A 16,186-nucleotide genomic window follows, 5' to 3' on the forward strand; every position below is an offset into this window, starting at 1 on the left:
TTTTGAAAGAACAACTATGCTGTTTTGTTCAGAGTTACGACGATTTCAGTTACAAACAGTCTCCATGTCCAAGGTGTTTGTAACTCTGAGGTTCTGCTGTATAGGGCAGATCGGCCCCTCTGCTTTTTATTCTGGAGGCAGTGGAAAGCTTGGAAAAGGCTGGATATGGGTGGGTGGCACGGGAAGCTCAGCTAGAGGATCTTTCTGCAAACCTCAGTAGCAGTACCCACATAACATAAATCTGAACTTATTGTACTATAATAGGCTACTGCCGTGTACAGCAGCCCCCCCCCCCCCCCCCGTCCCCATGATGTTGGTGCAGCTGGCAGAAGAGGGCACATGGAATCACAGTTCCTGAAGAAACCCTGCTGCTAAGGGAGCAACACAGGTTAGGTGGAGATTAGTGCTATGTTGTTATAGTGGAAAGAGGGAGGCAGGTTTTGGGTTTTGTTTTTTTTTAGGGGCGGATGGAGATGTTTATGGGACACCCAGGAGTCTGTGGTGCCCAGGGACAAGCGGCAGTGCTGAAGCTCTTTGCTCTGACACAGGTGAAGGTGGGAGGGTCACTAGAGATGCTCTCAGAGCCAGCCAGGCAGCTGCATCCATGTTCCCCTGGCTTATGAGCTGTCTGCATCTGGGTGTGCAGCCACAATTAGCACATGTTAGTAGCCTGTCAGTATATGCTAATTAACTATCATCTATTAATGTGTCAGGGCCCCTGCTAAATGCTGCGGGAGGGGTGGGGGGTGGGAAGGTGTATCAATACCATGCTTCCAGGTGCAAAAAGTATTCACCAATTTATTGAGTTCTTTGGTGATCTTAAAAAGTTGCTGTTTGTGAAATTTTGTGGGCGTTTTTTTTTTTTTCACATTGACACATGAAGTTTTGTAATGTCCTGTGGTTTGATGCAAAAATTGCACTTTACAGGACTAACATGAGCATTTTGAAGCTGAATTAAATACTCCTATATCTGAATGAAAACCCATGAAATTTCAGGGTTCTGATGGCCAATTTGTAGCAGTTGCACACTATGCAAAATTGCAATTTTTGAGCTGTTCTCTTCCCCAATTTTATTGTTTCCCAAAGCCCTAGTACTGCCAAATGAACTAAAGGGTGTTTGAGGGTTGGTTGTTTCTGCTAAAAAGAGCAACAATGAAATAGTTCACGCTGTTGATATTTAAACTGTCATCGCTCATTATATTTCAAAGGTAGCATAGCTGGACTATATTCCCAGTCGCTGTTTGCAGACTCCCTGAGACTGCATGGCAAAACTCTGATTTCAGAGTGAATTTTGCTTTAGTAGGGACTTAATAAACACTACGGAGTTATATAATATCGCTGTTCTAACAGCCTGGCAGTCTGTTTCTCAATGCATTAAAAGAGTTTTGCAGTCTCAGAAAACCTAGAATTATTGCATCAATGGATGAGTTACAGAACTGTATGACTCAACATTGTTATGAAGGCTACTACTGATTATGTATGTATGGCCCACTTCTGAGCTCCTTCTCACTCCAGAGACAGTTGGCACAGATCTGAGAGAGAGTCTTTAGCAGTGGAAAGTTGGTGTGGAGGATGGATTTGAGGTGTGAAAATTGTGGAATTATGTAGATAGCTAGCCCTAAAGTAATGTGAAAAAACTTGCAACCAGATTCATGGGTTGCAAATATTTTGTGCACTGGAAACACATGAGAGACTGAAGGATTATTTCACCACATAGTGGTTGGGATTTTGCAGAGGAGACTGTGACTAGATATATATGAAAATTTAGTACTGCAAGGTATGTAGCGGGACCTGAACCAAAACTTCAGAGCTGAACAGTCCTGAGCGTTTGGGGGAGTATGTGCGTTTAAGCAAAACCCAGACACAGATCCAAATTTCACAGCTGGACCCTATTAAAAAATACACTGCATATTTAGTGTGTTTAGACTCTGAATTCCACATTTTGAGCCTCTTTCTAGTGGCTTATAGTGTCACATTAGTACACCGGTATCTTTTGAGGAATTAATCAGTGAAGTGTGTTATCACTAAGGTAAGAAAAAATACACTCATCAGAGCTTAGGTCTGTACTGACTTATTGGATATACTGCTCTATGTTAAACATAACACTGGGGCACCGCTTCTGCTCTAAGAAAGCTATGGGCGTTTCCATGACTGAAGTCAATAATGCTATTCTAATAGGGCTTGATCTAAAATCACTTGATATCAGTTGAAAAAAATGGTTTTAAGACCATAATTTAATGTTTGCAGGATTGGGTGCTTCAGGCTTCCTTGCAGTTTTTCCAGTTTCAGCTTCCCTGCTGCTCCCACCCCCCTGGCCCCAGCAATGGCATGTTTCTGCCATCAGATGGCTTCATTATAAATCCAAGCACGGTTTATTTTTGCAAAGACGTTACAGCCAACTGTTGCACAGGTTTACTGGAGATTGGCTTCCCCTTGCTGTCCAGGTACTTGTGGCAAAGAGTTCCAGCAGATGTTTGCAGCATCCCTTGTACAAAATAGTGTGGCTTCTTGCCAAACATTGAGCTCTTCTTAGCCAGAATGTCTCTGAAGGATCATGGAGAGGGTGTGGTGAGCTGTTATGATCATGAACACAAGCCACTGGACAGCTGTATAAAATGTAATTGCTTAAGTTCTGACTTGACCTAACACACAGCCACCCTCAGCTGCGACAAGGGGCCTGACTCTGAATGAGACTGTTATAACAGCTGAGAAGCAATAACACTATATGACTCCATTCCCAACATGGGAATCATGGAAGCAACATTCTTTTTTTAGTAATCATGTGAAACAACTATAAGAATCCTCCCCCATTTCTGCACACTCTGTAAGGTGTGCAGGGATTTGGGGAGAGTTCCTGTGGCCTCATTCATTCACTCAGTCTCGTGCTCTTCACAATTCAGACACTTGAGTATCCAGATGTATAGGTATGGAGCTTCACAGGAACTCATTCAATGGCATGGTTTCCTATGTTCTCCAATCCCAATACTATCTGACTACCAACACTTAATTATGGGCTGGATGTTAACACCCTCACTCACCCTGAATAGAGCCTTTAGCTTAGTCTTGCTGGGCATGAGTAGACTTGCATAAAGCTTGATTTGAGTGCAAGATTAAACTGTAAACAAGGCTGTGTGCTGGACCAGATGTTTTTGGGCTAGCTGAGATAAATAGGAATGGCCTGAACTGATCAGCTTGAAATGTGGTTAAATTGAGATGTAAGCAATTGAGCCTTACATCAGTGGTTCTCAAAGCCGGTCGCTGCTTGTTCAGGTAAAGCCCCTGGCGGGCCGGCCGGTTTGTTTACCTGCCGTGACAAACAGGTTTGGGCAATCGTGGCTCCCACTGGCCATGGTTCGCTGCTCCAGGCCAGTGGGGGCTGCGGGAAGGGCTGTGGATGCGGCAGGTAAACAAACCGACCCAGCCCACCAGGGGCTTTCCCTGAACAAGCAGCAGACCGGCTTTGAGAACCACTGCCTTACGTGATCTGCGAAGGGATTGGTCCTTACATGAGCCATACGACGTCCAAACCAATTAATTCAAGAAGTATATATGTTAGTAGGTAGGAAAAAATGTATATAAACTGTGTAGGGCATAACATGATTTGGAATTGTAGTCTCACCCTCTACCAAAAGCCCTGTATCTGTCCCAGGCCAGTGTGGGCATAGAGTTGTTCCATGCCTGATAAAGTAACCTGAGTGATGAGCTGCTGTCAAACTGAATTTTTGGAGCCCAAGTAAGTGTTCTCCCTGAACTGGCTGAGCTGCTCTGGATAAGCTAAATGGAAAAGGTCTCAGAGGGAATCCCAACATACCTCACCTTACAAGTAGTTTCATTTCAATATGATCATCATTGAGTAAGGGATCATTCAATGTGGACAAAGGAAGGTCAACAGATGTTGGTGCTATATTACAGTTTTTCATATAAAACAGCATGTAATTCTCACAAATGCAGTCCATGTACCCTCATTAAGCTCTTTAATTCATCCTAGTTTCTTGCACAACTTTTAATTGCAATAAAGAAGCCACACAAACATCATATCACAGTGTCTGAGACCAATTCTCATACTCCTAATATATGACTAGAGTTAGCAACTGACTATATTGACTCTGATATGCAATCACACATTTGTTTAAAGGAATATTTTCAGGGCAGTCCTAATTTCCTCTCTCCTTATGTGGATGAAATAACATTTCAACCCCCGAACACCCGCCAATTTCTGTAGCATACAGTACAAACTATGCAAAAATATTTTTCACCAATGGCAGAAATTGTAAAAAAAATCACTAATTTTCAGTTCACAAAACAGCAACATTTAAAAATTGTTTTAATTTCTGACTTGAATTGTGGAAAGTTTGTTTTTTTGCATCTTAAACTGTTGTTTCTCCTGTGACTATCCATGAAGCAACACTTAATAGTTTCACACAGCTCTGTGTGTGGTAAGCTTGGTTACTACTAACAATGTTAATTGCAAATAATATATTACAGCTATTTTAGACTAGCATTTAGTGCATGTATAATAGGATGTCTTGGTCTTGAGCTGTCCTTGCCTTCAAAAATTTGTAACATAAATGAAGTTTCCTGAAACCCTGTGGTTACGAAGTAATAACAAATGGCATCCAAGCAGCAATTAATGTTTCCTCTGAATGAGGCCAGATGCATGAGAATTGTAACATTTTCTATTAAAGAGCAGCTGGCACTGGTGGAGTCCAAACAAAATGATCTGAATTAACAGGTAGCAAACATACCCTACAGTTGATCGTATTTGCAGGGAAAAAATGCAGGTAGCTTTCTGGATTAACTTTTGCTCACACACAAGGATCTGTTTTTTTTTCAAAAGTGTCTTAATGATCTATAGAGAACAAAAACTTTTTTTTTTAACCACATCTCTTTGCAGGTTCAGCAACTTTTATAGCCTTCTTCCAAAACTCAGGATTGTCCGCTTGACTGTTGTGCAATGTGGTCTCTCTCTAAGGTCTGTGGATGCTTGGTCCCTGTACAGGCAGTCTTTGACTTTACAGCGTTTGAGTTATGCTGAACGGCACTTACGACACTTCTACATTGACACCCTGATTCGACTTACAACTATAGGTTTCGAGTTTATGACACTTGGTCCTGCAATGGAGTAGATTCCGGTTCCGACTTACGACTTTCGACGCAATTGTAAGGAACCAATTGTGTCTTAAGTCCGAGGACTGTGTGTACTGTATCTCCAGTCTCTCTGTTGGTCATCTTCCGTTCACGGTCATTGGAAGGGCCATCCTATTAATATACCTCTTGGGGCTCCACTGGCTACTTCCATACCTGCATAACCTTGTCCCCTTAACTTATATACACCAAAACCTCAAGATGATTAATGGTGTAAAAAAATCACCAAACATTAAAGACCAAAGACTTTTTTTAAAGGGATTTTTTAAATGCTTTTGAAAGCAGAAGTCATCTTCAGCTGGCAGTCTCAGCACTTAGTATCTAAAGAAGTTCTCAGACAAAAGCTGACATAAAGAGGGACTGCAAACATTTTGTTTTCAGGGGGTATTTGATTGGAATGTATCTATCAACTGCTACAAGGTTGATAATGCAAATGATCCTGGGCCTATTTGTATAATAAATGGATTCTAAGACTAAGCACATTGTATTGTGCTTCTTTTCCTTTCTTTGAAAAAAGCTTTTGAGGGGCAAGTGAAGAGCAGAGAGCAGACTGCCATGACTAAGTTGGTCGTGTACACTTTGAGTTCTGGCCATTTCTTCTGTTTACAGCATAATACCCATAAAGCCAAGGCACTAAATACGATGCCAAAAAGGAAAACTGGGATGTAAACTATCAGTTGAATAAGCTGAACCATTTCATACATTTTCATGCTGTTGCCACTGCAGTTGTGTGCCATCATTACACGCCTTTATTGTAAAATAAGGTTTTAAAGACATGAAATAGAACAAGACACTGTTACCCGGGGTGCCTGGGGCAGCCCTCACTGAAAATCCCAAGGTCAGGGCAGTCCAATGCAAAAATGAGAGCAGATTCTCCCAAAATGTGGTCAACACTGAAGTTAGACTCCCCAGCCAGTCACAAACTGCTCCTGGTCCCCCACACTGGTTATCAAGAAGCTAAAAAAGAAACCACACAGCCCCCTTTATTGCATTCCAGTTCTCTGGCTCCCAATCTGCACATATGTCCAGTATGGTGAGAAATTCTTTAAAAACTCTGCTCACTATACAAAATGGTCTCAGACCACAGGCATACTACATGCCTTGTTGACTCATAAGTATATCCCCTAGTTCCTTTCAGTGGGTTCATTGTACATATGATGATCCTTGATAGGCCATTGAACAGGTATGCTGATACCAATCTGTCTTCACAAGCACAAGTTTTGAAATACAGATATACCATACATATCTATAATTGAGAATACGAAGGTGATACAAACATATAAACAAGGTTATCATACTTGGCAAATTATAAGATTTTTGTAGATGCCTTACATGGAATAGCTGGTCAGATTCCTTGCGATTTTAGAATATTGGTATCAACAATACCATAAAGTCTCTCCCATATGTCAGACACAATTGGTTTTTTTTTTTTTTTTTTTTGTGACCTGAAGAAGAGCACTGTGTAAGCTCTAAAGTTTCTCTCTCCCTCTCTCTCACACACATCAATGGATGTTGGCCCAACCTCACCCCCTCCCTTATCTGGACCCAACAACACTGCATGAAATATCTAAAAGTGACAGTTTCTCTTCCGTGGGCTTGCTCTCTCTGTACGTGTAATGTAAGTGTGTAATTGGGTCAGCTTGTGTTTAATTTTGGCAAGACTCCATTCAGCATGTGTTGATTTTCCAGTGCTAAAATTCAATCTACTTAATGACAGGTTTCAGAGTAACAGCCGTGTTAGTCTGTATTCGCAAAAAGAAAAGGAGTACTTGTGGCACCTTAGAGACTAGCTCACGAAAGCTCATGCTCAAATAAATTGGTTAGTCTCTAAGGTGCCACAAGTACTCCTTTTCTTTTTGCGAATCTACTTAATGTTATTCCTTTATGTCTTAGATTTACTGTAGACAAGAGATTGGGATATTTTACATTTTTATGTTTTCCATTGTCCCTTATATTTTAAATCTAAAATATTATCCTATTATTTATTAGAATTATGGTAGCACCTAGAGGCTACAACTGAGATCAGTGCCTCATTGTGTTTTAAGCAAGGTATACACACAGTCTCTGCCCATAAGTGCTGAGAATTTACTTCTCTTCCATTTCACCTTTACATCATTCTAGTCTTGCTTCTAGACACCAGATGCCAACTGTTAGCAGAAAATGACTTCTCCCAGTGGCGACCTCTGGCATTCTCAAAGTTCTGTTGCAGCCCTCCTGGAATGGGGTAGCCTTGTCCCCGACACTTCCTCTGGCTTTAAAGGGCCAATATAGTCTCATTTGAGGGACCTTAATACATTAAATATGAAAATGAATAATGCAATACGTGCAGTGGCCTCTGCATTATATGTCAATAAAATCTATTATTTTAGACCATCCCCCTCATTTTTGATATGCCTGAGATTTTTGCATTAACCACATAGACCGATGTTATAGAAATTGTCAGAGGGGATGAGGGAAGCTTGTTCAGCAGGCTAGTGCTTTTCTTTAAACTCAGGGGTGGACAATCATATAAGGGTCCAATGGTTCAAATGAACTAGAGTGCTAGTGTAACAACTGGGCCTACACGTTTACCCTAATTGTAAGTTCAACTGTAAGGAGTGAAAGTTCATAGAATGTCACAATAACCTGTAACACATGTTGATGGCAAAAGGTGTGAAAGGGAAACAGACTGAATTAGTCCACACAAAAAGCCCTACTGATATAGTTCAAGGACTGTGTTTAAAATCATGTCCCGGGCCGGGGGAGAGGGAAATGTGAGCACAAAAATTAATGAACCAAACTTGAGCTGTTGGAAATTAGGCCTAGTTAGAGGAAAAAATAACAAGGGGTGGGCTATTCCAATCATCATTCAATTCAACTTTATTAACTTCCACATGCTATGTCTTTTATGGATACATAGAGCAAACATATACAATCCACCAAAACAGCTACTTCCACATGATACTTAAAATACTAATCAGAACTTACTAAAAACTTTCTTCTTTAGCAAGATTCTAAACAACCAAAAATTGCCACTGAGTTAATTAATACGGGAGATTGAGAAAATATTAAAAATGTTCACTTTTGAAATGGTGATAAAGCTGCCTTTTTTCTTTCTTTCTTTTTTAAACAACCCCAGTGTGCTCTCAGAAAACTCTACAATCCAGAAGACGTTGAGGAAGATTCTCCAGTGCTCCAGATGTACATGGGAAAAAAGGAAGATGTGCAGAGACCCTTCCACATCTGCCGTTTGAGGACAGCAGTTTCCATGGTTTAGAATCTTAGCTGAGTAAATGCGGGCTTGAAAACTCAGTCAAGAATGGTTCAAAACCAAAAGCTGTCTTCAAAGTAGAAAACCAGAGGGGAAATTTAGACGCATGACTCATAGCCAGCTCATCTTCTCGAATAATGTCTGCCACTCTCTTTTGAGCAGTTGATTAAAAGACATTGACAATAGGTGAGTAATAGAAAAACCCAATGGGGCTATAATAAATTGAAGGGTATTTTCCCATGGAAATAAGGAATACAGGTTGTTCCTCCACCTCCAGAAGATGAGGCACATCTTATCATTTCCTTTAGGTAACCTTAAAAGAGAAGGCTTTAGGGGGAAAAAATTAGCAGGCGAAGAAGCTGACAGCCAACCAGCACTGGAGTGAGCTTCACCATTATAGCTGCCATCCTCACCATCACCTCGGACCTTAGGAGCCAGCATGACACCATTGTGCTGCCTTCAACCTAACCCCGAGGACTATCCTAACCAAACAGACCAGATGACACCCTACCTGCATTGGCTCTGGCTAAATCCCAAACAGCTGTGATGTGAGACTTTGTCACCGTCCTGTCCCCCCATGTCCTTTTCCTTCCCTACCTCATTTCTCCTCTCTCTCTCTCTCTCTCCATCTATCTAACAGGAGTCTGGCTTAGCTGCCCAAAACTGTATGTTTTGCAACAGTGCTATACACCTGTGCCCAGAGAGGCAGCTAAAAGCAATGCCCAGAACAGCCCCATGCTGGCACAAGTTTGCCAGGTCTCAGAGTGGCTGATCAGACCATGTGTATGCCTGTGTTTTTCCAGCAGTGAAGGTGCAAGTGAGAGTCAATGCTAGAGACTGCATTTTCTACCTTTTGTTCATTTGTGTGTGGTTTTGTCTTCTAGGAAACAGCAACAGCCCCAGCTCCAGCCATCCGCTTGTGGGAAGTTAATACTGTACTATCTTAAAGACTGTCAGACATGGGGGAGGGTTCTTTCTAAATATTCTTTCTAGATAACCTGGGTGGTGAGGTGCTAAAATGAAACACTTACTCAGTACTTTACATTTCAAATGCTGTAACTGTATTCCCTTTTTCTGTATCTTCTAATAAAAGGTGAAGAAAATTAATGGTGTGTTTGCCCTAGTACTGAGCAGCTGAAGTCTCTGTATACCAGCCCTTGACCTTGTTTACAACTGTACAATGCTGGACAATTACAGGTTCCTGCCTGGTAACACCTTTACCTCGCTGAAAGTAATTGAGATGTTACCTCGCTGAAAGCTGTTCTGGCTCCTCCCTGCAAACTGGAAGGGACCCTACCATTGGGCCCATTGAAAGTAATACATCAGGCCCAATGTTAGGGTCCCTTACAGTTTGTGGGGAGGAGCCAGAACAGCTGCATGGAATGTGGGAGCTGGCTGGCTGAGGGGGGCTGGCACCTAAGCTGACCAGTCAGTGTGAGAGAGACAAACAGCCCCCTCAGCCTAGCTAGCAGGCTGAAGAATCTCCTCCTTGCCCAGATGCAGTAAGGAGCTGCCCAGTGTCTCTCCAGGCTTCCCCTCCTCCCTGCCCAAAACTAGGACTGGCTGACAGGCACAAACAAGTCTGGGTGCTATCTGTGAGCAGGGCACTAAATGTGATCAGAACTCCCTTGAGCCTAGCAGATCATACAGGCGTACTGATACATAGGTCAGGGCTATGGTCGGTGGGGGATTGCTCACAGTTACTTATGGAATCAGCCATTCCTTATGTCTGCATTCACCTATTGCAGAGGTCACCAACTGGTTGATCGCGATCGACTGGTCAATCCTAGAGGATCTCCCAGTTGATTGCGATCTCCGGTGGCACAGTGGGGCTGTCCAGGCCCCATGCCACTCCCAGAAGTGGCCAGCGTGCCCCGCGGCCCTGGGGATGGCGGGGCAGGGGTCTCCCTCCACTCGCTGCTCCTGCCTGCAAGCACCACCCCCGTAGCTCCCATTGGCTGGGAACAGGGAGCTGTGGCCAATGGGAGCTGGAGAGGGGCAGTGCGTGGAGCTAGGGGCCACAGGGCATGTTGGTCCCTTCCAGTAGCAGTGTGGGGCCGGGTTAGGCAGGGAGCCTGCCTTAGTCTTGCTGCGCCGCCGACCAGGAGCCGCTGGAGGTAAGTGCTGCCTGGCGGGAGGCCGCATCCCAACTCCCAGCCCTGAGACCCCCTCCCAGAGCCAGCATCCTGTACCCCCCTCCTGTACCCCAACCCCCCTCCCAGAGCTGGCACCCTGTACGCCCTTCTGCACCCCAACCTTCTGCCCCAGCTCTGACCCCACCCCCAGAGACAGCACTCTGTACCCCTCCTGCACCCCAACACTCTGCCCTAGCCTGGAGCCCCCTCCTGCACCCAAACTCCCAGAACCCTCACCCTGCACCCCCTCCAACACTCTGCCCCAGCCCAAAGCCCCCCTCCTGCACCGAAACTCCCTCTCAGAGCTTGCACCCCTCAATCCATCCTGCACCCCTACCCCCTGCCTTAGGCTCAGCCCAGAGCCCCCTCCCACACTGCAAACCCTTCGGCCCCAGCCCAGAGCCGGACCCCTCCCAAACCCCTACCCCAGCCTGGTGAAAGAGGGTGGGGAGAGCGAGTGATAGGGGGGATGGAGTGAGTGGGGCGGGGCTTTGGGGAAGGGGCGGGGTAAATACTGGGTTACCCTTAAATTCAAAAAGTGATCTCGGGCATAAAAAATGTTGGTGACCACAGACCTATTGTATCTTTTTGGCATTAAACTTTGATAATGAATGTATGAACTGACAGTGTTTCCCTTGCTTTATTTCTTCCATCTTTTGTCATTTTGGGTTCCTTCTCTCCTGTCCTTTTCTTTCCAGAATGTGACTGTAGCTTTTTTCCCCTTCTTTCAGTGTCAGTTTTCCTTCTCATTTTTACCCATCTACCCTTTATCCTCCCCCGCCCTGGTTCCTTGCCCCTTCTTCTGTTCCCTCATCCTCACTGGCCTCTTCCCTTGCCTGAGCCTCAGGAATCTTCTGTGGAAAGGGAAAAGCAGGTGCTGAAAAATGATTGATTTGCAGAGGGGAAGCATAGGAGGTGGGAACAAATGCAGCTGAGAGGAGACAAACAGATGCAAAATTCCTCACTTTCTATCCCTACTGCAAACCCGGGCTTCCCTGGAGCCCTAGATTTGTACCCAGCTGCTATTTGCTGCTTTTCCTTGGTATCACACAAACTAGTTTTTAATTGTCAGTCATTTTTTGTTCTTTGCAGGTCAGCTTTGAAAACCAGAATGTTTGCTAATATGAACCAGGCTCTGTGAAAAACGAAAGGTTTCCACAGTAAAGAGAGCGGGCTTCTGTAAAGCATTGAACAGAGAATGAATCAAAAGAAACATGAAAAACAGTCACACTAATCATGGACCAGATATTCTATTCAGCCATAATTTAGAGCTGGTATAATTTATACCATTTAGCCATATAAAGTGCTGTAAAGCAGCAGAGTGTCAGGGGCTTTTAGTGATGAAGATATAAATGTACACAGAGACAGGCAACACAACTGGGAATCATGGCCTTAAATCTTTGCTGGTAGCATTGCAGTGCTAGCATTGTGGTTCTGTCAGTGTGAAAGGGAAATGATCAGAAAATAGTGAAGGAAATAAGCATGTAAAAATGGCCTGATTTTCAAAGGTGCTAAGCACCTAGGACGTGCAGTGAAATTCAGACTTAAAACTACACCAAAAAACTAGATTCACTCTTCTGTAAGGAGGTGCAAATTCTACCTGTTTATGTTACCATGGCCTGCTCCACAGAGGGAAGAGGCACCCAAGGGTCAGTGGAGGGCAAAGGTAACATCTGATGAAGTGAGCTGTAGCTCACGAAAGCTCATGCTCAAATAAATTGGTTAGTCTCTAAGGTGCCACAAGTACTCCTTTTCTTTTTGCGAATACAGACTAACACGGCTGTTCCTCTGAAACTACACCAGGTGAGATCAGCTTTTGTCTGCGTCAAGGAGCCTTAGTGATACAGGCAATGCCTCAGCAACCTTCCCCCCCTTAACTTTGCTTCCATCCTGGCCAATGTGCTTCATTTTTGGTGCAGCACTGACTGGAGGTGGGCTCTTAAACAAAACTGAAGTTACAGGTACCTTGGGCTATCATACCCCATCTCCTGGGGCCCTGTGGAAGAGTGTTCAGCTCCAACCCTGAATCAGTGAAACACAGTGCAGTCAAAGGTGTATACAAAACATGCAACAAACCCAGCAGGTGCTTTCTATATAGTGCATCAGTCACACAAACTGCCTCAAAAGCAAGGAAACAAACTGCACTGCAGCCCTATAGTCAACTGGTGAAAATAAAACTCAAGATTGTAAATGTAAGAGTTACCTGGAGTGCACAAAACTACTGTGAGAAAAGCCTCCACACAACAATAAAGGGGCCTTGCTCCAACGGATGTTGCCCCATGCACAATTACTCTGATGTTTAAAAAAAAAAAGCCCACACAATCACTAACCTCACAACATTTTTGCTATGTGTTAAATGTACTTCCTGCCCACTGGCAGCGCTGTCTCTGAAGCTCTCACCTAACTCTGGTGCACAAACGGCCATTATTATCTTTTTTTGGCCCAAACTTTTCAATAGGATGGGAGCAGATACTTGTTGTGAATCATCAAGGAAGAGAAAAGTTTAACCTGCATCACTCAACTGTTTTGTTGATTTTGCAAACATATATAACACTTGCATTTATAGTTTGCCTAGGCATACAGGGCTAGTGTGTGCTTTTAGCCTTGATTAAGTGATAGTGTGTAAACAGCACCTCCCAAAGAGAGGCCCTCTAGAGATGTTGTGACTCAGACACACCCTGCACAATGGGCAATAAAGCTACTGTGTGGCTTAAGTGACAATGCCTCACCTGTGTTTCTACAGAGCAGCTCTTCCCTTGTTTTTTCTTCAGCGGCACGCCTGCGGCAGCCCTCCCACTGCATCAATTTTTTTTTTCCTTGAGGGTGTGCGATCAAAAAAAGTTTGGAGACCATTGATCTGGGCTAACCTGTATATCACTGGCCATAAGACTTCCCTAAATTAATTCCTTCTACATGTGACTTTTCTACGAGGTGCTGATAGCAGCAACAGTGGCTTGGTTTAAATATCTAGGGGCTCCTCTTAAAACTAACATGCACCACTGGCTTGAGCATCCAACCAGAAACCTGGGAAAACTTAAATATCTTACCTTGGAACCCCTGATCATCATTGCCACTGCTATAATCACATCATCTTTCACATGCGATCATCATTTACTGTGGAGGAAGGGCAAATGGCATTTTGAACCCTTGAGCAGAGTCCACACCAGCAAGGAGTCCTTCCTTCCTACAAAGTAGAACCCCTTTCCACTTCCTCTCCCAGCTCATGGCCATATACTGCTTTACAGGGGTACATAATTGAGATTGTGGTTTTGGTGAGCCCCTTACTCAGGGTGTATTAAGTACAGTTTAGCTATCTTTTAATCACACAATAAGAGGAACATTTCGTTACCCTGACATCCAAAACTGAAATGACTAACCAAAAATTATTCGAAGGAACACACTGGCATAGTGAATGCCACTGAAGTATGCTCATTCTAGCTCTGCTCCCGGGTCATAAGATGATGGCAGCAGAGAGCACCTTCCTCTCCCACTGTAAGACTACCCTTGTAAGGTTGTTACTGAACTCTGTAGAAATTCATTCAGTGAGATTATAGTCTCGTTTCTTCACATTTTATGCATAGTGTTGCTATTTTACTTCATATCATTTGCCATGTCACACAACACACAATACTTTGTACATCTCCCTGATTTCGTACAATATTAGACCTTTTAATTATTATTACAAACTGGGGAGGGGGGACCCTCCATAATTGTAACAATGCACCAGATTAAAACAAAACTTCTTCAACAGAAATTGAGCCTTGTTCTCATGTCACCCTTTACTAGAGGGATCTCTGAACTTTGTTGGGAGTGTTCCAGTTGGGAAGATCCTGTGTGCCGCAATTTAGCCTTAGAGACCACAACTCCCATGATGCCTTGGGGGAAAAGAGTGAGACACTTCCCCTTCCAGGGAGTGCAGGGAGAGAGGCGGTGGACTCCATTTTGGGAAAGGAGCAAGATTGCTGGTGTGGCGCTCTGTCCATACCAGGAGCTGCTGCTGAGAGCCTGCAGGGGCTTTGACTTAGATACATGCCACTGATTATTATTATTCTTAGAATAGCTTTATTCCTAGAGGTTTCCAAGGCACACCATTGAGTGTCTACAGGGGCCAGGAGGTGGAAGCACTGCCAAATTTAAATTCCTTTAGGAGTAAAGGGACTGTAGTAGAGGGGTGGATAGAGGATTCTCACCTATCCAACATCACCACTGGGGTACTCAGGATCTCCTTGAATGTCAACAACATCAGGCGCCCAGGCACACAGGAAAGGGGGGTGTCATAAATATAAAGGGAAGGGTAAACCCCTTTGAAATCCCTCCTGGCCAGGGGAAAGCTCCTCTCACCTGTAAAGGGTTAAGAAGCTAAAGGTAACCTCGCTGGCACCTGACCAAAATGACCAATGAGGAGACAAGATACTTTCAAAAGCTGGGAGGAGGGAGGGGGACAAAGGGTCTGTGTCTGTCTGTGTGCTGCTCTTGCCAGAGACAGAACAGGAATGGAGTCTTAGAACTTTTAGTAAGTAATCTAGCTAGGTATGTGTTAGATTATGATTTCTTTAAATGGCTGAGAAAAGAATTGTGCTGAATAGAATAACTATTTCTGTCTGTGTATCTTTTCTGTAACTTAAGGTTTTGCCTAGAGGGGTTCCCTATGTTTTTGAATCTAATTACCCTGTAAGATATCTACCATCCTGATTTTACAGGGGGGATTTCTTTATTTCTATTTACTGCTATTTTTATTAAAAGTCTTCTTGTAAAACACTGAATGCTTTTTCATTGTTCTCTGATCCAAGGGTTTGGGTCTGTGGTCACCTATGCAAATTGGTGAGGCTTTTTATCCAACATTTCCCAGGAAAGGGGGGGTGCAAGTGTTGGGAGGATTGTTCATTGTTCTTAAGATCCAAGGGTCTGGGTCTGTAGTCACCTAGGCAAATTGGTGAGGCTTTTTACCAAACCTTGTCCAGGAAGTGGGGTGCAAGGTTTTGGGAAGTATTTTGGGGGGACAGACGCGTCCAAACAGCTCTTCCCCAGTAACCAGTAATTGTTTGGTGGTGGTAGCGGCCATTCCAAGGATAACGGGTGTAATATTTTGTACCTTGGGGAAGTTTTGACCTAAGCTGGTAAAGATAAGCTTAGGAGGTTTTTCATGCAGGTCCCCACATCTGTACCCTAGAGTTCAGAGTGGGGGAGGAACCTTGACATGGTGGCACAGTGGTGGGATTAACCTGAAATCATCTGAGATCCAGTTGAGATTTTTTGAACTAGAAATACAGATTTTAAAAAGGAAATTTTTTTTTCTTTGGAAAGAAAGTCCAGAAAGCAGCTTTGAAACTGAAAGCAGCTTGGTTTCTCTCTGCTTTGTGGCCAAGCAGAGACAAAAGGGGATTATCTTGTGAATTGCAGGTTTTTTTGCCTGGAGGCAGGGTACTTAACTCCTGCAGGGAAATTCACAGTCTTCCAACCCATTGTTTTTTTTTTTTTTCTTTTCTTTCTAAAAGTAAATAGGGGGTGTGTGTTCTACCCATTTGCTTTTTCTTTGGGCTGGGTAAGCAGGTTTCCAAGCAGTTGGAGGTTTTTTGCTTTAATTTGGGCCCAGAGCAGAGACAAGGGAATTGTCTTTTTCTGTAGGCTGACAATCACTATCAGAGAATAGGTATTC

At 43.7% G+C, this 16,186-nt stretch overlaps 1 pseudogene; it reads right to left on the bottom strand.

Moving 5' to 3' along the window:
- Positions 1-4,485: 4,485 nt before the first annotated feature.
- Positions 4,486-5,885, bottom strand: LOC142073262 (G-protein coupled receptor 35-like; annotated as a pseudogene).
- Positions 5,886-16,186: the final 10,301 nt, after the last annotated feature.

The sequence above is a fragment of the Caretta caretta genome, chromosome 9, assembly GCF_965140235.1.
Source record: "Caretta caretta isolate rCarCar2 chromosome 9, rCarCar1.hap1, whole genome shotgun sequence".
In the NCBI taxonomy this organism is placed as follows: Eukaryota; Metazoa; Chordata; order Testudines; family Cheloniidae; genus Caretta; species Caretta caretta.